Raw genomic sequence first — 25,482 nt, 5'->3', positions numbered from 1 at the left:
TATGGTTCCGGAGATACGGGCCTGCTTGCACAGCCTGTCAGAAGCTACATTCAGAGCGGCCAATATAAATACAAGCTGACACACTACAGCAGACTGATAGGATCACAGTGCTTATAATAATTATTTGTATATTATTCATGGTAATTAACCCCTTGCCACCCAGGCCAATTCTGACACTTCTCTACTACATGTAAAAATCATCATTTGTTTTTTGCTAGAAAATTACTCTATGGTGGTCTTTGCACTTTTTATGTTGCACGGTATAGAGCTGCACGATTCTGGCTAAAATGAGAATTGCAATTTTTTTGCTTAGAAGATAGATCACGATTCTCTCACGATTGTTGCGGCGTAACATCATCTTTCACATTAAAACAAAAACAAAAAAAAAATGGGCTAACTTCACTGTTTTGTTTTTATGGTTTTTATTATTCATTGAAGTGGGAAAATGCAGTGTGACATAACATATTGCAGCAATAGCCATTGTATTTCCTAAAGTCTCTGCTAAAATATATATAATGTTTGGCAGTTCCAAGTAATTTTCTAGCAAATAATATTGCTTTCTAACTTAAGAAACAAGTGTTGGACTTTAAGTGGTTAAATTTAGTTACAATGTTAGTTAGTTACAATGTTTTATTTTCTTTACAAACTTCGCAGACTGCCCAGATTTGTTCTTTACACACAGAAGTGTATCCCTTTGATCTAAGAAGGAAGTGTCAGTTACAATGTTTCCTGTTAAAAACTTGGCAGACTGCCCAGATATTTTCTTTTGACAGCTGAAAGTCTCTCCACTTGTTATATGAAAGAATCAGCAAACTCTGTATTGAAGATCGTCAGGGGGGTTGAATCGAGATCACGATTTTTTTAACGATTAATTGTGCAGCTCTAGCACGGTATTTGCGCAGCAATTTTTCAAACATGTTTTTTGGAAAAAAATGTTTCATTCATTAAAAAAACAGTTAGTTAGTTAAGTTAGCACAATTTTATTTGGTATCCTAAGCGATGCTTTACATTTTTTTAGGTTACATGTTTAGAGTTACAGAGGAGGTCTAGTACTAGAATTATTGTTCTTGCTCTAACAATCGTGGCGTATGTAACCTGTGTGTATCTGGCTCTGATACTACCAGTGCCTACCCAGCCACTGACTAGTATCTCTCCCCAGCCTGTCCCCACACACCCTCTCACCTGCTGACCTGTGGATGGGGGAATCACTCCTGCAGTGTTATTGTGTTCTGCCAGTGCGTACAATGATCAGTGTTGCTAACTTTAGCTGGCAGCACTGATTGTTTTAAGAAAAAAAAAACAGGCTGGTTGTACTCAAGTTGATTAATAGATTGACTTGTGTAAAACCAGCTAGCCCATACATAGATTGACTATGGCTGGTCTCTGCATAATTGGCGTAATTTCAATCCATGTATGACCCGCTTAACCACTACTCCCTAAATATCCTTCCACTCCTGTACATAGTGCTCACTGTCATACTCTCCACACTCCTCTCCTGTACATAGTGCCCACTGTCATACTCTCCACATTTCTCTCCTATACATAGTACTCACTGTCATACCCTACACACTCCTCTCCTGTACATAGTGCCCACTGTCATACCCTCCACACTCCTCTCCTATACATAGCGCCCACTGTCATACCCTTCACACTCCTCTCCTGTACATAGTGCCTGCTGTCATACACTTCTCTCCTGTACTTAGTGCCCACTGTCGCACCCTCCACACTCCTCTCCTGTACATACTGCTCACTGTCATACCCTCCACACTCCTCTCCTATACATAGTGCCCACTGTCATACCCTCCACACTCCTCTCCTATACATAGTGTTCACTGTCATACCCTCCACACTCCTCTCCTATACATAGTGTTCACTGTCATACCCTCCACACTCCTCTCCTATACATAGAGCCCACTATCATACCGTCTACATTCCTCTCCTGTACATACTGCCCACTGTCATACCCTCCACACTCCTCTCCTGTACATACTGCCCCATCATACCCTCCACACTTCTCTCTGGTACGTACTACCCTCTGTCATACCCCCTCACTCTTCCTGTACATACTGCCCATTGTCATACCCTTCACACTCCTCTCCTGTACATAGTGCTTTTTTCCGTACCCTTTGTACTCCTCTCCTGTACATAGTGCCCACTGTTAGACCCTCCACATTCCTCTCCCTCACCTGCACATACTTCCCACTTATATACCGTCCATACTCCTCCCCTATGTCGCTTACCCACAAAAACAGTTCTTTAAAATTATACTGAATATCCTCAATGTTACCAGCTCTAGAATGGACACACTTTTGTTAGTTCAACTAAAGGAAATATCAGTTCTCATATTTGTTCTGCCCCATTATTAGTACTCATTTAATTTTGTGATTACTACTATGATGTATAGAGGAACATCAGGGATCTCAGCTACTCTAAATATAGCACTTATATTAAAAAGTGGCCCTGAAAATATTTTTTAAATGTTGGCAACTGTGCACTTAGGCACTGCCCAAGGGCCACCGTCCACCGGGTCAGTAGGGGGCCCCATGAGAGGCTCCTGGGATCCTGTGATAATAAAGCGGTAGTAAACTTTCCTGACATTACTACTTTTTAGAGGCCCTGGGGTAGGTTATGCCACAACGTACAAGTATGCACAGCATATTAGCACATTAGTGTACACTTCAATTTTCAGACTGAGCCCTCCAGTGCTGCGATGAATCAGGCGGGGCCCGGGCACTTCCATCTCCACCCGGTCTTCCTTCTGGGTTCTGTGCCTTTGGTCACTTGCCTTGGCTGGGCTGCGTTCATGTCATTCCCACGCATTTATTTATTATTTATTACACCCCATTCACACCTCTGCGACAAAACGCCCGACGCCGGCCGCTCGTGCCGCTGGAGGGGAGAATTCCCATTGCTGTCTATGAGATGGTTCACATCTCATAGACGCCGTACACCTGCGGCATGAAAAAAAGTCCCGGACCCTTTTTTTCAGGCGGCATTGGCGTTCGGCCATACAAAGCAATAGGAAGGATTTGTAAAAAAAAAGTTACACTATTCACGGCAAAATACGCCGCGTACGCAGCGTTACTTGTCGCGGAGGTGTGAATGCAGCCTAAAAGGCCCCACCAAAATCCTCAGCACCAGGCCCATGATGTTCTTAATCTGGCCCTGCTGGCAGTACACCAGTGTGAGCCCAAAATCTTGTATTCACTTGCAGCAGGCACTGCCACTTCACTGAAAAGGTGATATCACATTTCCTCCCTGCCTGTTTTAACCCCCTAAATGCCAATTCCTCCAGGTAATGGCACGGTTCACTTTTGAACTCCACCTTGTTTCCATTACTCTCAGTAGGTATTAGATGTGTTCTCACCTTATTGTTTGCACATCTAATACCTAAAGAGTTCTGGAAATAAGGTGGAGTAAAAAATGAATTTCTACACCCAAGTGGAGCATTTCTTTCTCAAGATTTGAGGGTATTATTAAACCCAAAGGCTGGTTGACCTAGGCCACCAAACACAGATTGAAATTCTGCTGGTTCAGCAGAAAGTTCAATCTATCTATGTGCAGAATGTGGTTGTACAGAATTCAATCTATCAATTGACTTCAGTACAACCAGCATGTCTTTTTTTTTTTTGGCAATCACTGCTGGCTGCTATAGCTGCCAGCAGTGATCACTGTATTCTGATGGCTGGAAAACGTTCAACCCCCTAGAGAGTGACCGCTTTGCACTGCCCCCACAGAGAGTGACCGCTTTGCACTGCCCCCACAGAGAGTGACCGCTTTGCACTGCCCCCACAGAGAGTGACCGCTTTGCACTGCCCCCACAGAGAGTGACCGTTTTGCACTGCCCCCACAGAGAGTGACCGCTTTGCACTGCCCCCACAGAGAGTGACCGCTTTGCACTGCCCCCACAGAGAGTGACCGCTTTGCACTGCCCCCACAGAGTGTGACCGCTTTGCACTGCCCCCACAGAGTGTGACCGCTTTGCACTGCCCCCACAGAGTGTGACCGCTTTGCACTGCCCCCACAGAGAGTGACCGCTTTGCACTGCCCCCACAGAGAGTGACCGCTTTGCACTGCCCCCACAGAGAGTGACCGCTTTGCACTGCCCCCACAGAGAGTGACGGCTTTGCACTGCCCCCACAGAGATTGACCGCTTTGCACTGCCCCCACAGAGAGTGACCGCTTTGCACTGCCCCCACAGAGAGTGAGCGCTTTGCACTGCCCCCACAGAGAGTGACCGCTTTGCACTGCCCCCACAGAGAGTGACCGCTTTGCACTGCCCCCACAGAGTGTGACCGCTTTGCACTGCCCCCACAGAGAGTGACCGCTTTGCACTGCCCCCACAGAGAGTGACCGCTTTGCACTGCCCCCACAGAGTGTGACCGCTTTGCACTGCCCCCCCTCTCTCTCTCTCTCTCTCTCAGCAGGAAGTGTCAAGCAGTCTCTCTCTCTCTCTCTGAGCAGGAAGTGTCAAGCAGTCTCTCTCTCTCTCTCTCTGAGCAGGAAGTGTCAAGCAGTCTCTCTCTCTCTCTCTCTCTGAGCAGGAAGTGTCAAGCAGTCTCTCTCTCTCTCTCTCTCTCTCTCTGAGCAGGAAGTGTCAAGCAGTCTCTCTCTCTCTCTCTGAGCAGGAAGTGTCAAGCAGTCTCTCTCTCTCTCTCTGAGCAGGAAGTGTCAAGCAGTCTCTCTCTCTCTCTCTCTCTCTCTGAGCAGGAAGTGTCAAGCAGTCTCTCTCTCTCTCTCTGAGCAGGAAGTGTCAAGCAGTCTCTCTCTCTCTCTCTCTGAGCAGGAAGTGTCAAGCAGTCTCTCTCTCTCTCTCTCTGAGCAGGAAGTGTCAAATGGTCTCTCTCTTTCGGGGACAATATGGAGCAGTGTCTCTCTCTCTCTCCCCGGAATGTGGTGTTGATGGATGGTGAGCCAATTCGGTGGTTCAATGGGCCACGTGACCCGACTTGCCCCCCAGGCCTAAGGCTGCCAGCCCTCCCCTGGGTGGGAGACCGGTGCCATCAGGTTGGTGAACCTTCTTTAGGTCTTCAATCTTCTTTCCCTCCTCTAGGTCAGAGGGGGCGACTGGGGTGGCTTGGTGTACCCGGCCCAGTAGCATTCTGGCCGGCACCTTCACAGGGCTGGTAGTAACATTCCTGATGCTAACAGACACCCTTCCACGATTCCTCTCCAACACCTTCAATGGGATCACCTCAGGTATCACTTCCACTCCTTCCGAGTGTCCGGTGGGGTCAGGCTCGAGGACCAGAAACGGGCCTGGCTGAGACCAGGTAAGCTTTACCGAGGCCTTCAAACAGGTCACGTCTCCTGGTTGTAAGATCTTCGCTGTCTTGTCCAGCCGCCAGATCTTTCCCACTCCTTCTTCAGGGACCCTTTGCTCCATCACTAACTGCTGGTAGACCCTCCGCAACATTGGGTGGACTTTTTGGGATGGGGTCTCTGCCGCTTCAGCCAAAGGGATCAAAAGTCTCCTGTCCAAGTCGGTGTTTGTCCTTATAATGAGGGAGCTCTTGCGAGCCCCTGGTGGCCGAGGGCAGGCTACTGCTAAGGTGTCAAAGGTCTCTGTTGCACCTGCCACTGAAGGATAGAAGGTCAAACGTATTGGTAAGTACCCGTCGTAGGGGAAACTCTGAGTTCCAATCCCCCATATTTCCAGCTCTTCCAGTTTCTGTAGGGGCAAGTGAGAGAGGTATCGATCATAAAAGTCTCTATACAGGAGGGTCACTTGAGCTCCAAGATCCAGGAGGGCCTTTGTGTAGACCCCTTCCACTTGGATGGAAACTAATGGAGAAGGCCCCACTAAGTTTTTGGGAAACTTCCAGGGTGTAGATTTCCCTTTTTGCTCTGTAACCTGTACTCTCACTCCCTTCTTATTAGGGCTCTTTCTGGCTTCCACCCGTCTATGCAGGGGAGGGGTATAAGGTGGCCTTGGAAAAGGTTTTTCTTCCTTATTTTTCCTTTCTGCAGTTGTCTACAGTAGGCGGGCACCCGGTTGACTCCTTCACCGGGGCCCTCTGAAGTTTTCCGCCAGCCTGTATATCAGTGGACTAGCCTTAGCTGGATTGGGGCAAACTTCTCTTGTATGTCCTACTCCTCCACAGTTGAAAAATAATCTAAAGCCACTCTAAAGAGCAGACTGGGGCAGACTGAAGCCAGATGAGACCTGTTTTGGTAGTGAAAAGCTTCCTGTAAGATGTAGATAAGTATTTGCAGAGTGTGGATATGTCCACCAGCGAAGGGCCCCTGTGCAATGCACAATCGTCTGAGGGGGATGTGTTCACTCTGCAAAGACATTATTGGTTATGACGGATGTACGCTCCTGTGTCTGATCAGCACATGGGGGGACTATGGGGCCAGATCCACAAAAACCTGGCGTAACTTAAAAAATCCCATTTAAGTTACACTGCCTTAAAATTTCTACCTAAGTGCCCGATCCACAAAGCACTTATCTAGAAATTTCAGGCTGTGTAACTAAAATTCCGCCGGCGCAAGGCGTTCCTATTCAAATGGGGCGAGTCCCATTTAAATGAGGCGCGCTCCCGCGCCGGCCGTACTGCGCATGCGTGAAGTTACGTTACGCCAAGTTTTGAGGATCGCGAAGGCTTAAAAAAGTTGCGTCGGGAAAAAAAAAAAAATGACAGCTCGCTCGGCATGCATTCCTGAGGGAGAACTCCATGCCAATTTTCAAATAAAAAACCGGCATGGGTTCACCCCCCAGGAGCATACCAGGCCCTTAGGTCTGGTATGGGTTGTAAGGAGACCCCCCACGCCGAAAAATTGACGTAGGGGGTCCCCCTACAATCCATACCAGACCCGTATCCAAAGCACGCTACCCGGCCGGTCAGGAAGGGAGTGGGGACGAGCGAGCGCCCCCCCCCTCCTGAGCCGTGCCAGGCCGCATGCCCTCAACATGGGGGGGTTGGGTGCTCTGGGGCAGGGGGGCGCACTGCGGGCCCCCCCACCCCAGAGCACCCTGTCCCCATGTTGATGAGGACAGGACCTCTTCCCGACAACCCTTGCCATTGGTTGTCGGGGTCTGCGGGCGGGGGCTTATCGGAATCTGGGAGTCCCCTCAAATAAGGGGGCCCCCAGATACCGGCCCCCCACCCTAAGTGAATGGATATGGGGTACATCGTACCCCTATCCATTCACCTGTAGGCAAAAAGTTAAAGTTAGTAAACACACAACACAAGGCTTTTTAAAATAATTTATTATTCTGCTCCGGATGCCCCCCCTGTCTTCTTTATTAGCTCTATTACCAGGGGGGGCTTCTTCTCCCACTCTCCGGGGGTCTTCTTCCACTCTTCGGGGGGGGGGGGGGTTTCTTCTTCCGCTCCCCGGGGGGCTTCTCCGCTCTCCGGGGGTCTTCTTCCATCTTCTCCCCTCTTCCGCTCTTGACTCGGCGAACCCCGGTTCTTCTGCAGATGTCCCGTGCCTTCTTCTTCAGCGCTGGCTGCCTGCTATGTTTGTGTGTTAGCTCAATTACGAGCAGGCAGCCGGCGCGGTCTTCTGTGACGTCAGGGTCTTCTGTTCTTCTCCCCTCTTCCGATGTTGACTCGTCGCCTGTTGTCGCTGTAATGATGGAAGCGCGCCTTGCATCCCATTTATATAGGCATCACCGTCCCATCATGCTCCGGCAGGTACCCACGTGGTGGGTGCCTACCCACGTGCACCCACCACGTGGGTACCTACCGGAGTTTAAAGTGAAAAAAAAAAATGAAAAATTCCTTCAAATATCACACCTGCTGTGTGTCTCTAGTAGTGGCACGTGTTTAGAAATGTCCCTGCACAACATTAAATTATTATAAGAACAAAGTAATTTAATACTGCTTGCGCACGTGCTGTGTGGGAACAATATCTTGATTATTTTAGGGGTGGTGGGGGGGTGGCATTATCTTTTTGGGAAAGCAAAATTGTAGAAAAAAGGGCACCCCTCAAACATACTGTAATTGTAGCGCAACAAAGAGCCACGTGCAAAGTATTGCATCAAAAATTGTTATTATGCGCCCCTGTTACACAGGGGCATAAAAATGTGTCCGTAGGCGCAACATAACACTGCAACCCCTCCCAATATCTGCAATTGGAGCGCAACAAGGAGCCACGTGCAAAGTATTGCATCAAAAATTGTTATTAGGCGCCCCTGTTACACAGGGGCATAAAAATGTGTCCGTAGGCGCAACATAACACTGCAACCCCTCCCAATATCTGCAATTGGAGCGCAACAAGGAGCCACGTGCAAAGTATTGCATCAAAAATTGTTATTAGGCGCCCCTGTTACACAGGGGCATAAAAATGTGTCCGTAGGCGCAACATAACACTGCAACCCCTCCCAATATCTGCAATTGGAGCGCAACAAGGAGCCACGTGCAAAGTATTGCATCAAAAATTGTTATTAGGCGCCCCTGTTACACAGGGGCATAAAAATGTGTCCGTAGGCGCAACATAACACTGCAACCCCTCCCAATATCTGCAATTGGAGCGCAACAAGGAGCCACGTGCAAAGTATTGCATCAAAAATTGTTATTAGGCGCCCCTGTTACACAGGGGCATAAAAATGTGTCCGTAGGCACAACATAACACTGCAACCCCTCCCAATATGTGCAATTGGAGCGCAACAAGGAGCCACGTGCAAAGTATTGCATCAAAAATTGTTATTAGGCGCCCCTGTTACACAGGGGCATAAAAATGTGTCCGTAGGCGCAACATAACACTGCAACCCCTCCCAATATCTGTAATTGGAGTGCAACAAGGAGCCACGTGCAAAGTATTGCATCAAAAATTGTTATTAGGCTCCCCTGTTACACAGGAGCACAAAAATTGTGCCTTAGGGCACGTGCAAAGTATTGCATCAACAATTGTTATTAGACGCCCCTGTTACACAGGGGCACAAAAATTGTGCCTTAGGCCACATGCAAAGTATTGCATCAAAAATTGTTATTAGACGCCCCTGTTACACAGGGGCAGAAAAATTATGCCTTAGGCCACGTGCAAAGTATTGCATCAAAAATTGTTATTAGACGCCCCTGTTACACAGGGGCATAAAAATGTGTCCGTAGGCGCAACATAACACTGCAACCCCTCCCAATATCTGTAATTGGAGCGCAACAAGGAGCCACGTGCAAAGTATTGCATCAAAAATTGTTATTAGGCGCCCCTGTTACACAGGGGCATAAAAATGTGTCCGTAGGCGCAACATAACACTGCAACCCCTCCCAATATCTGCAATTGGAGCGCAACAAGGAGCCACATGCAAAGTATTGCATCAAAAATTGTTATTAGGCTCCCGTTACACAGGAGCACAAAAATTGTGCCTTAGGCCACGTGCAAAGTATTGCATCAAAAATTGTTATTAGACGCCCCTGTTACACAGGGGCACAAAAATTGTGCCTTAGGCCACATGCAAAGTATTGCATCAAAAATTTTTATTAGACGCCCCTGTAACGGACATATGCATGCTGCCGAGACAGTTATAAGCTTCATACAGGGAGGACTACAAGGAACTGCATGGCATGTCACAATTGGATGTACCACGTTGTATTCTGAGCTCAAAGGGTTAATTGGACAAGTCTCTTTCATTGCTGAATGCTAATGTTCCCTTCGCATAGCTAATGAGAACTCTCTTGTGGAGGTAACAGCCCCCCCTGTGAGGTGTATGCTGATGGGGATTATGTGTGAGTGATAATTGTTTTAAAGGTTAATTGAATTCTATTGTCTGATCAAGTTAAGGAGCCAAAACGGCTAGCGACTGATTGGCTCAAGGGAGTGTCATTGTTTCAAAGTGTGTGTATTGAAGTCCCCCCTGGGTGGGGGGGGGGAGTGTCATTTGTTTCTGTACAGTTTGTAACCAGATATAAGGAAGAAAAATGTGGCATTAAAAGTCAGTCCTGCTTGACTCTGCAAACCTGGCACGTCTCGTTTCTTGGAAGGGCGTTCGATGGGATATACCGGCGGTACTTGCATATCGCAGCTTGCCAGGGAAAAGGACGTCTCCAACGGCTGAGACCCTCACACCAGTGGGTAGCCGTTACATTGGTTGGCAGCGGTGGGATGGTCCTTTTATCCAAAGATCAAGTGCTGAATGGAGTCGCAGTACGCCAGGCTGAAAAGATCCACACTGAAAGATTTATTAGAGAGTGGTGGTAGGAGCGCCAGCAACAGACCACGGAGGGAGCTGATAGCTGAACTGCTGGAGCTGGACGAAATGGATGGATCCATGGAAGGAACGGAGCCCCTTGCACCGGTCAGCGAAGAAGATGTAATTACTGGGATTGTACAGCGGAGATTATCCTTGTATCCAGAAACGTCCGTGGAACTAATCAACCAGCTGTTTCGGGAAGCAAGGGAAGAGATACAAACGAAGAGGGGACAAGAACTGAAACTGGTAAGAGCGAGACAGCCCATTACACCTGCAGTTCCTACCCCCCCACCTGCTGCTACAGGAAAGAAAATACCGTTCACTGCATTTAAAGCTTTTGTAGAAAGTGAGGAGGAAATAGATGGATATTTGGCGGACTTTGAGAGGCAGTGCTCACTACACCAGGTACCACCAGACCAATGGGTCACTATTTTGTCGGGGAAATTGTCGGGCAAAGCCAATGAAGCCTTTCGGGCTCTCGCTCCAGAGGATATTTTACAATATCAGCAAGTTAAAAAGGCGCTGCTAACCCGATACGCCGTAACGCCAGAAGCCTACCGCCGGCGCTTCCGGGAGTCCAAGAAGATGGCTGTGGACTCCCACATGGAATGGGCCAACCAGTTACAAAGGGTGGCATCCCTTTGGGTCCAAGGGTGCAAGGCCAACACCGGGGAGGAAGGATTGCAGCTGTTCCTAATGGAACATTTCTTCCAAGACCTGGCCGCAGACATACAAGACTGGGTACGAGATCGCCGTCCCGCTAACTTAAACGAGGCGGCTCGGCTAGCAGATGAGTACGCGGAAACAAGGAAAGTAAGCCAGGGTACTACACGGCTGGCTCATAAGGTAGAACCGCGTACTCCAACCGTCACCCCACGCCCAGAGTTTCGGGCTCCAGTCCCACCACGTTCTCAGGGGCCTAGCAACTACCCCCGGGATTCGCCTAGGGTGACGTGCCATCACTGCAGCGACACGGGACATATTGCTCGTTATTGCCCTTTGAGAGCTACAGATAACAACTGGAGACGCACAACACCCAACACAGAGGTCACTCCATCACGTCCCTCTGCGGCCCACTGCCTGGAGACCGAGGGGGGCCCTGAGGAATGTCTGGGAATTTGGTATGAGGCAGACCCAATACAAGCGGCCTCTCCGGATAACCGTCAGCATCACCATCAGGAGGTACGAGTGAATGGACAAGTAGCACAAGGCCTAAGAGATTCCGGGACTACTATCACTCTGATTCAAAAACATCTGGTAAAGCCAGAGAACGTGTCCACTCGGGTCAGGAAAGACCACCGTTGGTATCATGGACAACCTACCTGCCGAGGTGGTGCTGGGCAACGACATTGGCCCTCTGACTTCGGCTTATTTACCTACACCTGCTGCTGCTTGTCCCGTGACCACCCGCGTTGCTGGAATCAACCCGCTTGCTGCTGAGAACCGGGAAAGACTACCTTCCCACGACATGTACTGTAGATCCGGCACAATATCACAGTCTAAAATGGGAATGTGACAAGTTGGCCAGTGAGAAATCAGAGATGCAACGACACTATGTCATGTATTATGAGATGTCCCGTGGCTTGAACATTGAAATGCACAAACAGGCGGAAATTGTCAAAAGATTAAATGGGATTTGCATCCAGGTGGTGCCGTATCTGTCCCAAGAGCATCAGCAACAGGTTTTGGGAGCCATTGAGAGAGCAAAGCAAGTGACTGTTCCAGAATTGAATTCTATTCTTCACCGTCACCATCAGCTACCGACCTGGTAAGCCAATGGGAAGGCCGACGGACTGTCCAGGCAAACGGAACTTTTACCCTAACAGCAGACCGGACATCCCCAAGTTGATCCGAAAAGGATCAATCCGGGTTTGCCGGAGTGTTCCACAAAAGGGGAGTAGTGTAACGGACATATGCATGCTGCCGAGACAGTTATAAGCTTCATACAGGGAGGACTACAAGGAACTGCATGGCTTGTCACAATTGGATGTACCACATTGTATTCTGAGCTCAAATGCTAATGTTCCCTTCGCATAGCTAATGAGAACTCTCTTGTGGAGGTAACAGCCCCCGCTGTGAGGTGTATGCTGATGGGGATTATGTGTGAGTGATAATTGTTTTAAAGGTTAATTGAATTCTATTGTCTGATCAAGTTAAGGAGCCAAAACGGCTAGCGACTGATTGGCTCAAGGGAGTGTCATTGTTTCAAAGTGTGTGTATTGAAGTCCCCCCTGGGTGGGGGGGGAGTGTCATTTGTTTCTGTACAGTTTGTAACCAGATATAAGGAAGAAAAATGTGGCATTAAAAGTCAGTCCTGCTTGACTCTGCAAACGTAGCACGTCTCGTTTCTTGGAAGGGCGTTCGATGGGATATACCGGCGGTACTTGCATATCGCAGCTTGCCAGGGAAAAGGACGTCTCCAACGGCTGAGACCCTCACACCAGTGGGTAGCCGTTACAGCCCCTGTTACACAGGGGCAGAAAAATGATGCCTTAGGCCACGTGCAAAGTATTGCATCAAAAATTGTTATTAGGCGCCCCTGTTACACAGGGGCATAAAAATGTGTCCGTAGGCGCAACATAACACTGCAACCCCTCCCAATATCTGCAATTGGAGCGCAACAAGGAGCCACGTGCAAAGTATTGCATCAAAAATTGTTATTAGGCTCCCCTGTTAGACAGGAGCACAAAAATTGTGCCTTAGGCCACGTGCAAAGTATTGCATCAAAAATTGTTATTAGACGCCCCTGTTACACAGGGGCACAAAAATTGTGCCTTAGGCAACATGCAAAGTATTGCATCAAAAATTGTTATTAGACGCCCCTGTTACACAGGGGCAGAAAAATTAGGCCTTAGGCCACGTGCAAAGTATTGCATCAAAAATTGTTATTAGACGCCCCTGTTAGACAGGGGCACAAAAATTGTGCCTTAGGCCACATGCAAAGTATTGCATCAAAAATTGTTATTAGACTCCCCTGTTACACAGGAGCAGAAAAATTAGGCCTTAGGCCACGTGCAAAGTATTGCATCAAAAATTGTTATTAGGCGCCCCTGTTACACAGGGGCATAAAAATGTGTCCGTAGGCGCAACATAACACTGCAACCCCTCCCAATATCTGTAATTGGAGCGCAACAAGGAGCCACGTGCAAAGTATTGCATCAAAAATTGTTATTAGGCTCCCCTGTTACACAGGGGCACAAAAATTGTGCCTTAGGCCACGTGCAAAGTATTGCATCAAAAATTGTTATTAGATGCCCCTGTTACACAGGGGCACAAAAATTGTGCCTTAGGCCACATGCAAAGTATTGCATCAAAAATTGTTATTAGACGCCCCTGTTACACAGGGGCAGAAAAATTATGCCTTAGGCCACGTGCAAAGTATTGCATCAAAAATTGTTATTAGACGCCCCTGTTACACAGGGGCACAAAAATTGTGCCTTAGGCCACATGCAAAGTATTGCATCAAAAATTGTTATTAGATGCCCCTGTTACACAGGGGCAGAAAAATTAGGCCTTAGGCCACGTGCAAAGTATTGCATCAAAAATTGTTATTACACGCCCCTGTTAAACAGGGGCACAAAAATTAGGCCTTAGGCCACGTGCAAAGTATTGCATCAAAAATTGTTATTAGGCGCCCCTGTTAAACAGGGGCAGAAAAATTAGGCCTTAGGCACTGGTGGCGGAGCACAGAAAAACAACATTTCTTACTAGCTAACAGCATGAAAAGTGAGGAGGAGAAGGATATTCCATCAGCAGCACAACAGGACAGTCACTCAGCATCAGCAGTCTCAAAGGGATCTGATATTTCAACACAAGGGGCCAAATTCTCAAAAAAGCTGCCTAACTTAACTTTCAGCAGTTAAGTTACACTGACTTAAAATCTCTACCTAAGTGCCCGATCGTCAAAGCACTTACCTAGAAATTTCAGGCCGTGTAACTTAAGTGCCGCCGTCGTAAGGCGGTCCTCCTCTCCTGGGGGCGTTTAAAATTTAAATGAGGCGCGCTCCCGCGCCGGCCGTACTGCGCATGCGTGTGACGTCATTTTCCCGACGTGCAGCGCGCGAACGTAATTAACGCCGGGCGGCTTTGAGAATTTCGACGGGACACTAAAGTTGCGACGGGTGAAAAAAAAAAAGACGCGCCGGGAAAACAAATAATTAAAAAAAATGACAGCGTCGCTCAGCATGCATTCCTGAGAGGGAGAACTCCATGCCAATTTTCAAAGAAAAAACCGGCATGGGTTCCCCCCCCCAGGAGCATACCAGGCCCTTAGGTCTGGTATGGGTTGTAAGGAGACCCCCCCCCTACGCCGAAAAATCGACGTAGGGGGTCCCCCTACAATCCATACCAGACCCGTATCCAAAGCACGCTACCCGGCCGGTCAGGAAAGGAGTGGGGACGAGCGAGCACCCCCCCCCTCCTGAGCCGTGCCAGGCCGCATGCCCTCAACATGGGGGGTTGGGTGCTCTGGGGCAGGGGGGCGCACTGCGGGCCCCCCCACCCCAGAGCACCCTGTCCCCATGTTGATGAGGACAGGACCTCTTCCTGACAACCCTTGCCGTTGGTTGTCGGGGTCTGCGGGCGGGGGCTTATCGGAATCTGGGAGTCCCCTTTAATAAGGGGGCCCCCAGATACCGGCCCCCCACCCTAAGTGAATGGATATGGGGTACATCGTACCCCTATCCATTCACCTGGAGGCAAAAAGTAAAAGTTAGGAAACACACAACACAAGGGTTTTTAAAATAATTTATTATTCTGCTCCGGAGGCACCCCCCTGTCTTCTTTATTAGCTCTATTACCAGGGGGGGCTTCTTCTTCCACTCTCCGGGGGTCTTCTTCCACTCTCCGGGGGTCTTCTTCCACTCTCCGGGGGGGTTTCTTCTTCCGCTCTCCGGGGGGGAGCTTCTCCGCTCTCCGGGGGTCTTCTTCCATCTTCTCCCCTCTTCCGCTGTTGACTCGGCGAACCCCGGTTCTTCTGCAGATGTCCGGTGCCTTCTTCTTCAGCGCTGGCTGCCTGCTATCTTTGTGTGTTAGCTCAATTACGAGCAGGCAGCCGGCGCAGTCTTCTGTGACCTCAGGGTCTTCTGTTCTTCTCCCCTCTTCCGATGTTGCCTCGTCGTCTCTTGTCGCTGTAATGATGGAAGCGCGCCTTGCATCCCATTTATATAGGCATCACCGTCCCATCATGCTCCGGTAGGTACCCACGTGGTGGGTGCACGTGGGTAGGCACCCACCACGTGGGTACCTACCGGAGCATGATGGGACGGTGATGCCTATATAAATGGGATGCAAGGCGCGCTTCCATCATTACAGCGACAAGAGACGACGAGGCAACATCGGAAGAGGGGAGAAGAACAGAAGAGATAGCAGGCAGCCAGCACTGAAGAAGAAGGCACCGGACATCTGCAGAAGAACCGGGGTTCGCCAAGTCAACAGCGGAAGAGGGGAGAAGATGGAAGAAGACCCCCAGAGAGCGGAGAAGCTCCCCCCCGGAGAGCGGAAGAAGAAACCCCCCCCGGAGAGTGGAAGAAGACCCCCGGAGAGTGGAAGAAGACCCCCGGAGAGTGGAAGAAGAAGCCCCCCCTGGTAATAGAGCTAATAAAGAAGACAGGGGGGTGCCTCCGGAGCAGAATAATAAATTATTTTAAAAACCCTTGTGTTGTGTGTTTCCTAACTTTTACTTTTTGCCTCCAGGTGAATGGATAGGGGTACGATGTACCCCATATCCATTCACTTAGGGTGGGGGGCCGGTATCTGGGGGCCCCCTTATTAAAGGGGACTCCCAGATTCCGATAAGCCCCCGCCCGCAGACCCCGACAACCAACGGCAAGGGTTGTCGGGAAGAGGTCCTGTCCTCATCAACATGGGGACAGGGTGCTCTGGGGTGGGGGGGCCCGCAGTGCGCCCCCCTGCCCCAGAGCACCCAACCCCCCCATGTTGAGGGCATGCGGCCTGGCACGGCTCAGGAGGGGGGGGCGCTCGCTCGTCCCCACTCCCTTCCTGACCGGCCGGGTAGCGTGCTTTGGATACGGGTCTGGTATGGATTGTAGGGGGACACCCTACGTCGATTTTTCGGCGTAGGGGGGGGTCTCCTTACAACCCATACCAGACCTAAGGGCCTGGTATGCTCCTGGGGGGGAACCCATGCCGGTTTTGAATTTAAAAATTGCCGTGGAGTTCTCCCTCGGGAATGCATACCAAATGCCGTCGCTTGAATGGGCCTTTACAATGTGTGACTAACTTTCCACATTATAAAACCAGCCCTAGTTTTGCGCAGGCAAATTCGGAACTTACGCAGAAATCACAGTGATGAAATGCTTTGAGAATCTGCTTAAGTCCTCATTTGCATACTCAAAGCTGCATTTCAATGAGAAATGCCCCCAGTGGCGGATGCGGTACTGCATCCTAAGATCTGACCGTGTAAGTGTCTTACACATGTCAGATTTTCTGCCTAACTTTGGAAAAAGCCTTTTGAGAATCGTTTCCAAAGTTAGGAACAGACTGAACAGCAGTTAAGTCTGCGTATCTCTTTTGAGAATCAGGCCCAAGATTCTTATTCAGTAACATCAGCATCAGGTGCTTGGTAGCCGGTGTTGATCCAAGCCTGATTCATTTTGATGAAGGTCAGTCGATCAACAGAGTCGGTGGAGAGGCGTACCCTGTGATCGGTCACAAAGCCTCCAGCAGCACTGAATGTGCGTTCTGAAAGAACACTGGATGCAGGGCAAGCCAGTAGCTCAATTGCGTACTGTGCAAGCTCTGGCCAGTGATCCATCCTCAAGACCCAGTAAGCCAGAGGATTTTTCGTGGGGAAGGTGTCCAAGTCGGATCTTGCCGCTAGGTATTCCCGGACCATAAAAACCAGACGCTGGCGATGGTTGCTGGAACCGGTCAGACCTTGGGGCTGCGGACTAAAAAATTGTCTGAACGCATCGGTCAGACGGCCACCTTCTCCACCGCTCCTTCTCTGACTCACCGAAGCCTCAGCAAGACGTTGTCCAGGGCCAGGTTTTGGTAATCCCCCCGGTTCTGGGAACGCATTGCACAGACCCTTCTGCAAGGCCTCCCGCAGTAGTTTCATCTTCTGCTCCCTCTGCGATGGCAACATAAGATCCGTTACCTTACTCTTGTAACGTGGATCAAGGAGAGTTGCCAGCCAGTAATGATCCCTCTCCTTGATAGCACGTACACGAGGATCCTTACGCAGGCTTTGCAGGATCAGGGAGGCCATGCAGCGTAGGTTTGCAAAGGCATTCGGGGCACAGTCCTTTGGGTCACTGAGGACGACAGGATCCTCAGCCACCTCATCCCAGCCACGTAAAAGTCCACGTGTTCCTTGGGACTGTAAATGATCCCTTGAAGACTGCTGCTGTTGATGCTGAGTGCTAGGCTCCACCTCCATACTGCTGATACAATCCTCCTCCTCCTCCTCCTCCTCTTCCTGTGTTCCAGGTGGGCAAGCAGGAACAGTGTCTGTATAAAGGGGGCCTTGAGAGGTAAGGAAGTCCTCCTCTTCCTCCCTCTGTTCTGCCTCAAGGGCCCTGTCCATTATTCCACGTAGGGTGTGCTCCAACATGTGAATAAGCGGGACAGTCTTACTGATGCATGCACTGTCACTGCTCACCATCCTCGTGGCCTCCTCAAATGGTGACAGGACAGTGCATGCATCCCTGATCAAGGCCCACTGGCGTGGTGAAAAAAAACCAAGCTCCCCTGAGCCAGTTCTGCTGCCATATTGGCACAGGTACTCATTGATGGCCCTCTGCTGCGTGTGCAGCCGCTGCAGCATGGCCAACGTAGAGTTCCATCTGGTGGGCATGTCACAGATTAGGCGGTTCTTGCGCATGTTCTCAAATTGAGAACATGCGCAAAACAGGGCACATGGGTGAGTTTTCCACGTCGCAGGGCAGAGAGGAGGTTGGTGCCATTATCGCTGACCACCATTCCAGGCTTCAGCTGGCGTGGCGTCAACCACCTCTGAGCCTGCCCCTGCAGAGCTGAAAGAACCTCTTCCCCAGTGTGGCTCCTGTCTCCCAAGCACACCAGCTCTAGCACCGCATGGCATCTCTTGGCCTGCATTCCTGCGTAGCCCGTCGTACGCCTACGGAGCACGGCTGGTTCTGAGCCAACATCACCACAGGAAGAGGCCACAGAGGAAGAAGAAGAGGAGGGGTGGAGGAGAGAGGTGCGTCACAAGCAGTAGTAGTGTTTTGGAGGCGTGGTGGCGGAACAACCTCCAAAACTACTGTACCTTGCCCTGCGTCCTTCCCAGCTGCCAGCAGAGTCACCCAATGGGCCGTAAAAGACAAGTAACGTCCCTGTCCATGCCTGCTGGACCATGAGTCAGCGGTAAGATGCACATTTACCACTGACCGCCCTGTCCAGCGAGGCATGGACATTGCCTTCCACATGCCGGTAGAGAGCTGGAATCGCCTTCCGTGAGAAAAAGTGGCGTTTGGGTACTTGCCACTGAGGTACTGCACATTCCACAAACTCACGGAAGGGGGCAGAATCTACCAACTGAAAAGGTAGCAGTTGAAGTGCTAGCAATTTTGCTAAGCTAGCATTCAACCGCTGGGCATGTGGATGGCTGGGAGCGTACTTCTTTCGGCGCTGCAGCAGCTGGGGCAGGGAAATTTGTCTGGTAATATCAGTAGATTGCCCGCATGTACTACCATAACTACATTGTGACACACCTATTTCTACACCTTCGGTGCAGGCTGCAGAGAGGACTGGGGGTCTAGTGGGGTTGGAGGTCACAGAAGGGCAAGGGGAGGACCGCTTTGGTCTTTGGTGTGGGTCTTTCTGGTATGCCTGCCAACGAGCTGCATGGCAGGTCGACATATGTCTGGACAAGCATGTGGTGCCCAAGTGGGTGATGTTTTGGCCACGCGAGATACGCTTGAGACATATGTTGCAAACAGCAAAGGTACGATCTGATGGACAGGTTTCAAAAAAGGCCCACACCAAAGAACTTTTGCTGTACCGTTGAGACACAGCAGCGCCACGTAATGCAGTTGGTGTGCTGCCCTTAAGCTGACCCCTGGAGGGCATCCTGCCTCTTTGGAGATGTGCCTGTGCCTCGTCCTCCTCTTCCTCCTCTCTCCTATCAGGCACCCAGGTAGAGTCAATGACCTCATCATCCCCTCCCTCCTCCTCATCACTGGCGACAACCTGGCAGTATGCTCCAGCTGGGGGAACATCACTCCCAGATTGTTGTCCCTCTCGGCCACCCCCTCTCCCTGGGCTCACATCAATGCCTTTCTCTATCAGTGTTCCGTCATCGGAGTCTTCAAAACGCTGCGCATCTTCAGCTAGCATGTACCCAACACTGTGTTGAAACAGTTCGGGGGACTCCTCAGGAGGACACGGTGGGACTAGGGAAGGATTGTGTGATGCCATTGTGCAGAGGGTAGAGGACGCCTTGGCAGCTGCTTTGCCAGACAAACTATGATCAGTCTGTGTGAGAGAGGATGAGGAGGATGAGGACGGCTTGGTCATCCACTCAACTAATTTCTCAGCATGTTGAGGCTCAACACGGCCAGCTCCCGAAAAGAAGGATGAGCGGCCACGGCCACGTGCTGAAGAGGATGCACCACATCCATCACCAGCGTTACCTCTAGATGCAGAGCCTGCTTGCCCTCGTGACTCTCTGCCTCTCTTTGTCCTTCCAGCCATAGTTATGCGTTCAGGTGTTATGTAACAAAATAGTCGCAGTCACACCAACTGCGTTCAGATGTTATTAAACAGCAACCACACAGTAAGAGCGACTTGGCTCAAGTGTTAAGTAACAAAATAGTCGCAGTCACACCAACTTTGTTCAGATGGTATTAAACAGCAACCACACAGTAAGAGCGACTTGGCTCAAGTGTTATGTAACAAAATAGTCACAGTCACACCAACTGCGTTCAGATGGTATTAAATAGCAACCACACAGTAAGAGCGACTTGGCTCAAGTGTTATGTAACAAAATAGTCGCAGTCACACCAACTGCGTTCAGATGGTATTAAATAGCAACCACACAGTAAGAGCGACTTGGCTCAAGTGTTATGTAACAAAATAGTCGCAGTCACACCAACTGCGTTCAGATGGTATTAAATAGCAACCACACAGTAAGAGCGACTTGGCTCAAGTGTTATGTAACAAAATAGTCGCAGTCACACCAACTGCGTTCAGATGGTATTAAATAGCAACCACACAGTAAGAGCGACTTGGCTCAAGTGTTATGTAACAAAATAGTCACAGTCACACCAACTGCGTTCAGATGGTATTAAATAGCACACACGCAGTAATAGCGACTGCGGTCAAATGCGATTTAACAGCACACACGCAGTGACACCAACTGCGTTTAGTTGCTATTAAACAGCACACACGCAGTAATAGCGACTGCGGTCAAATGCGATTTAACAGCACACACGCAGTGACACCAAATGCGTTTAGTTGCTATTAAACAGCACACACGCAGTAAGAATGTCTGCGTTTCTGTGCAATTCAATAGCCCAGTTGCATTAACCGCGACTGCGCTTCTGTGCAAATAAATTGCACACGTGCAGTAACAGGTAATGCGTCTGTGTGTGCAATTAAACTAGCACACGTTCAATAACTCAGAATAATATTTTCAAGCTAATCCCTAATGCAGGCAATACAACACGTTAGAGCACTGCATGTAGAACAATCTCCTGCCTGACAGATACTAATAGATCAACTAGATGAGCTATACAGTTTATAAATATATTGACAACGCCTAAGGATGTGAATATATTCTCTACAAACTGTAGTTTTAACTATACTGACTACACTTCCTACTCTATCTATCTATCTATCTATCTATCTATCTATCTATCTATCTATCTGGTAGAAAAGACACGTCTCTATCTCTCTATCTATCTCTCTCTGTCTGACTGATCTGCTCTCTGTAACAAGCTGGAACACACTACACAAGGCAGCCGTGCAGGCTGCCTTTTATAGTGTGGGGCGTGTACTAATCCCCCTGAGCCATAATTGGCCAAAGCCACCCTGGCTTTGGCCAATTATGGCTCTTCGTTTTTTGAGCGCTGTGATTGGCCAAGCATGCGGGACATACAGCATGCTTGGCCAATCATCAACGCTCAACGCCGCAGTGAATTATGGCACGTTTTGCGTCATTCGAATTTGGCGCGAACGACCCGTTTCGTTCGAGTTTTGACGAACGATCGAACGACCGATGTTCGATTCGAACATACGTTCGAATCGAACGCGGAGCTCATCCCTAGCCAGGAGACATGGATAACGCTGCTGGATCCCCTGAGCTTTTGCACAGCTAACCCCCTGTATACTCCTCAAGCTTCACCCATGCTACCCACTGGGTCCCTGACTTGACTGAAGCTTTCCCACTTCTTCACCTTCCTTCAACTAGTGAAAAAGCCTGCTCTGATACTTCTTCAGACTTCATGCACTGGCCTCTGATAATAAAAGTAGTTGTCTCTTGGTGGCGACCGTTTCCTCTTTGCCTCTGACCTTGATCCGAACTTGCCTCAGGAGTGGTCGTCCCTTATGGCAACTGCTTCTCCTTTATCTCTGGCAACATTTGTTTCCCCGCCACCTGAACCTCTGCAACTTAATTAGGCTCCTGACCTGAAGCCCCATCCCTGTGTTGCTTCTCACAGTCCTGGATAGGTCTCAGACAGCCTAATAGACAGGTGCTTCTGGATAGGCCTCAGGCTTCTGAACACACGTCCACCTAGACAGACGCCTAGGTGGCACAGAACCCCCGATCACCTGACTCCTCCAAAATAAATAGACCTTCCCAGCAGGCCATGGGGCCAAAGAGACTGTGCTGCCTTTGCAATGTATATTACATGCTTAAGATACGAAGGAAGGAAATGGATAGCCGCACTCCGATGACCAAAAAGGTTGTCTTTTATTCAAACGAACAGCAAGTACATCACTTCACAGGTTACAGCAAAGGAACAGGGGAACAGCCGACGCGTTTCGCACTGGACTAGTGCTTAATCATGGCTAGTGTGCGAAATGGACTGCTTTGCCTATATATCTCTATATATAACTCCCATCACCAACTGGGTACCCATACTCAACCCACACATCTTGTCTTTCTTTCTGTCCACATTAAACCATGTCATCAGGACACTCATAATATTTAGTTTCCAGGGTCATCTGAGAGGTTGTAACAGATTGTGAGCATGTAATTTTACACATTCATGCATCACAATATGTTCTATAGGTGCACATTGGTCCTTGGTTTTGAGATAATCAATTCCCGACATTTATGGCAGAGGGATAGACACAAAGATATTATATATCTTATGTTTATTTTCACTTTTATTCACTCTATGTGTATGTTCACTTTTCACGTGTGTATATATATATATATATATATATATATATATATATATATATATATATGATAGGAGAGCATATAGTAGGACACACCGATACATGGGTCTCTTCTGACATATGTATATATGTGTTTTTTACATATGTTTATATATGTTTGTGTTATGCTTATATTATTACACATATCCATTTTTACGAATTATGTATAACATTTCACTATATAGGGTGTTATTGTTTTATATGGTTATATGATGGTTGTTTCAGTTATATTTTTGATTTTACTTTCACATCTTGATGTATTTTTTGTGGATCAGAGAATCTGTATTTTTGAAGGTGTGTTCACACACATATGTTTTAGTGAACTGTGATTCCCATTTGGCATGGGGGTGTTTCCCAATCACGGATCACTCCCGGCCAGTTGGTGATGGGAGTCACATGTTCACCTTTATTTCCTATATATAGGTAAAGCAGTCCATTTCGCACACTAGCCATGATTAAGCACTAGTCCAGTGCGAAACACGTCGGCTGTTCCCCTGTTCCTTTGCTGTAACCTGTGAAGTGATGTACTTGCTGTTCGTTTGAATAAAAGACAACCTTTTTGGTCATCGGAGTGCGGCTATCCATTTCCTTCCTTCGTATCTTATGCATGGTCAGTGCATTGCCAGCACCCACGGTATCCTGAGTCAGTCTAATCCTATATAGTGACCCACCTGGAGCGGTGATCCCCTCTCTTCTATATTACATGCTTGGCACTCAGCAGTGTCTGTTTCTTTAAGACCCTCCATTTTCTTGAAGCCTAGAGGCGGGTCTTCTCTGTACTGTCTAGGGCTTGCTGGGACATATCCTGTTCATTCCAGCTCTAGCTACTGTAGTGACCAGATCCAAAGGACATCCTAAAGCTAATACAGATTGCAAACCTGACGAACACCAAAGCTTGTGAGTAAAGGGGTTTTTACTAGTTCAGCTTGTGTAGAGGGATGTTAGACATTGCAGATAGATAATGTGTGTTTTAGTGTAGTAAGCAAACACATGTTAGTTAGGCCCTATCTTTTGTATTAGCTATGTATAATGTATGTTGCTTGAATAGCCATGCTTACATTTGTCTTTTTATGTTTGTTTCACAGTTTTACCATATATCATGTCATCTCATATGAATGCGCTCATACACTATTGTACACATTTCTGTTCATTATATCTATCTCAGTAAAGATTGCATCAGTTCAGAAAACCAGCGCTTCTTTCATTGGGATTCGGTTTATACTTGATGTGAAGCTGTGTATCTAAAGCAACACACACAGCCGAGGCATTACAGTAAAAAAGGCTTTAAAACGTTGTCAGAAGCAATTAAACAGCTTTGAATCGTTCTCGGCACTAAAGGGACTAATCCTTTCAGCCACGTGGAGCGAAACGAAAGTGAAACTAATTTCTCTCACTCACTACATCACTGATACTGACTAGAGTGTCCAGTCATCATCAGTATCCACGCTGCCAGCTAAATCAAGATGCAGAACACAGAGAACAACACTCTGAGGCCCCGTACACACGACAGAGAAACTCGACGTGCAAAGCACGTCGAGTTCCTCGTCGAGTTTTGGGATGAAGCCGCCGAGAAGCTCGGCGGGACGCCTTCTCCCATAGAACAACGAGAAAATAGAGAACATGTTCTCTATTTTCTCGTCGAGCTTCTCGGCGGCTCCATCGAGCCAAAACTGTACAGACGACAGAGTTTCTCGGCAGAATCCGGGTTTTGACCGAGTTTCTCGGTGAATTCTGCCGAGAAACTCTGTCGTGTGTACGGGGCCTGACAGTTAACCCTCAATGCTCCTATAAGGAGGAAGACACACACAGCTTGCCAAGAACCAGGTCTAGATGCACAACACTGTCTAGAGTGTCCAGTCAAACAAATCTGACTTCAGCTAGTGCCGATCCAGCAAGATCTAAGCGTACTAGTTCTAGACATTCAAGCATCACCAGTCTGTCATCGGCTAGCGACAAAGCGACTAAGGCAAGAGCAAAAGCAGAGGCAGCTTGTGCCATGGCTTCTTATGCGGAGCAGGAAGCTGAATTGATCAAAGAGAAAGCAGAAGTGGAAGCATCTTTACACTTACTCAAACAGCAGAAAAACGCTGCAGCAGCCTTAGCCGAGGCAGAAGTTTTCACAAGAGCTGCTGAAGCTCAGTTCGATGGCATAGAAAACCAGATGTCATACCACAGCGCAATCCAACGCACCCGGGAGTACATACAGTCACAAGCAACCATGTACACTGACCAGCAGTCCAATGACGCACCTAGGTCTTCATTGACTCCACCAGCAATAAGCAACATTGATACTACGCAACATTGCAGGACTGAATCAGAATCTCAGTGTGGGAAATCAAGTGGTCGCATGCTCAGAGACCAATCTGCCAACCCTCCAAGAGTGCAAATGGATGCTCGCATACTCCCTCCTCAAGCAAATACAAGTCTGGATTATAGCAGAAAGACTTACAATAGACGAGAACAACCACCTAAACAAAGTGGATTCAGTCAAGCGCCTCATCAGCCTTACCAGCCACAGCCATACCCTGAGTTTACACCCGAGAAGTATTCGCGAGACGCAACAAGTGCTATAGAAGTGGCAAGATTCCTGATGCGCCGTGAGATAGTGGGCGCTGGTCTCATGAAATTCGATGACCGTCCAGAAAATTACTGGGCCTGGAAGTCGTCTTTCCTGAGTGGTACCCAAGACTTAAATCTGACGGAGAAAGGAAAGCTTGACCAGCTCGTCAAATGGCTAGGACCAGAATCCACTGAGCAAGCCCAAAGAATCAGATCAGCACATGTTCATGACGCAGCTGCAGGACTTGCAATGGTGTGGTGGAGACTAGAACAATGCTATGGATCACCTGAAGTGATTGAGGATGCTCTTCTGGAAAGGATAGAAAACTATCCAAGAATAACAAACAAGGATTACCAAAAGTTGAGAGGTTTGGGAGACCTACTCTTAGAAATAGAAGCCGCTAAGTCTAGTG

The sequence above is a fragment of the Rana temporaria genome, chromosome 3, assembly GCF_905171775.1.
Source record: "Rana temporaria chromosome 3, aRanTem1.1, whole genome shotgun sequence".
Lineage (NCBI taxonomy): Eukaryota > Metazoa > Chordata > Amphibia > Anura > Ranidae > Rana > Rana temporaria.
Note: the sequence above shows the minus strand (reverse complement) of the source record.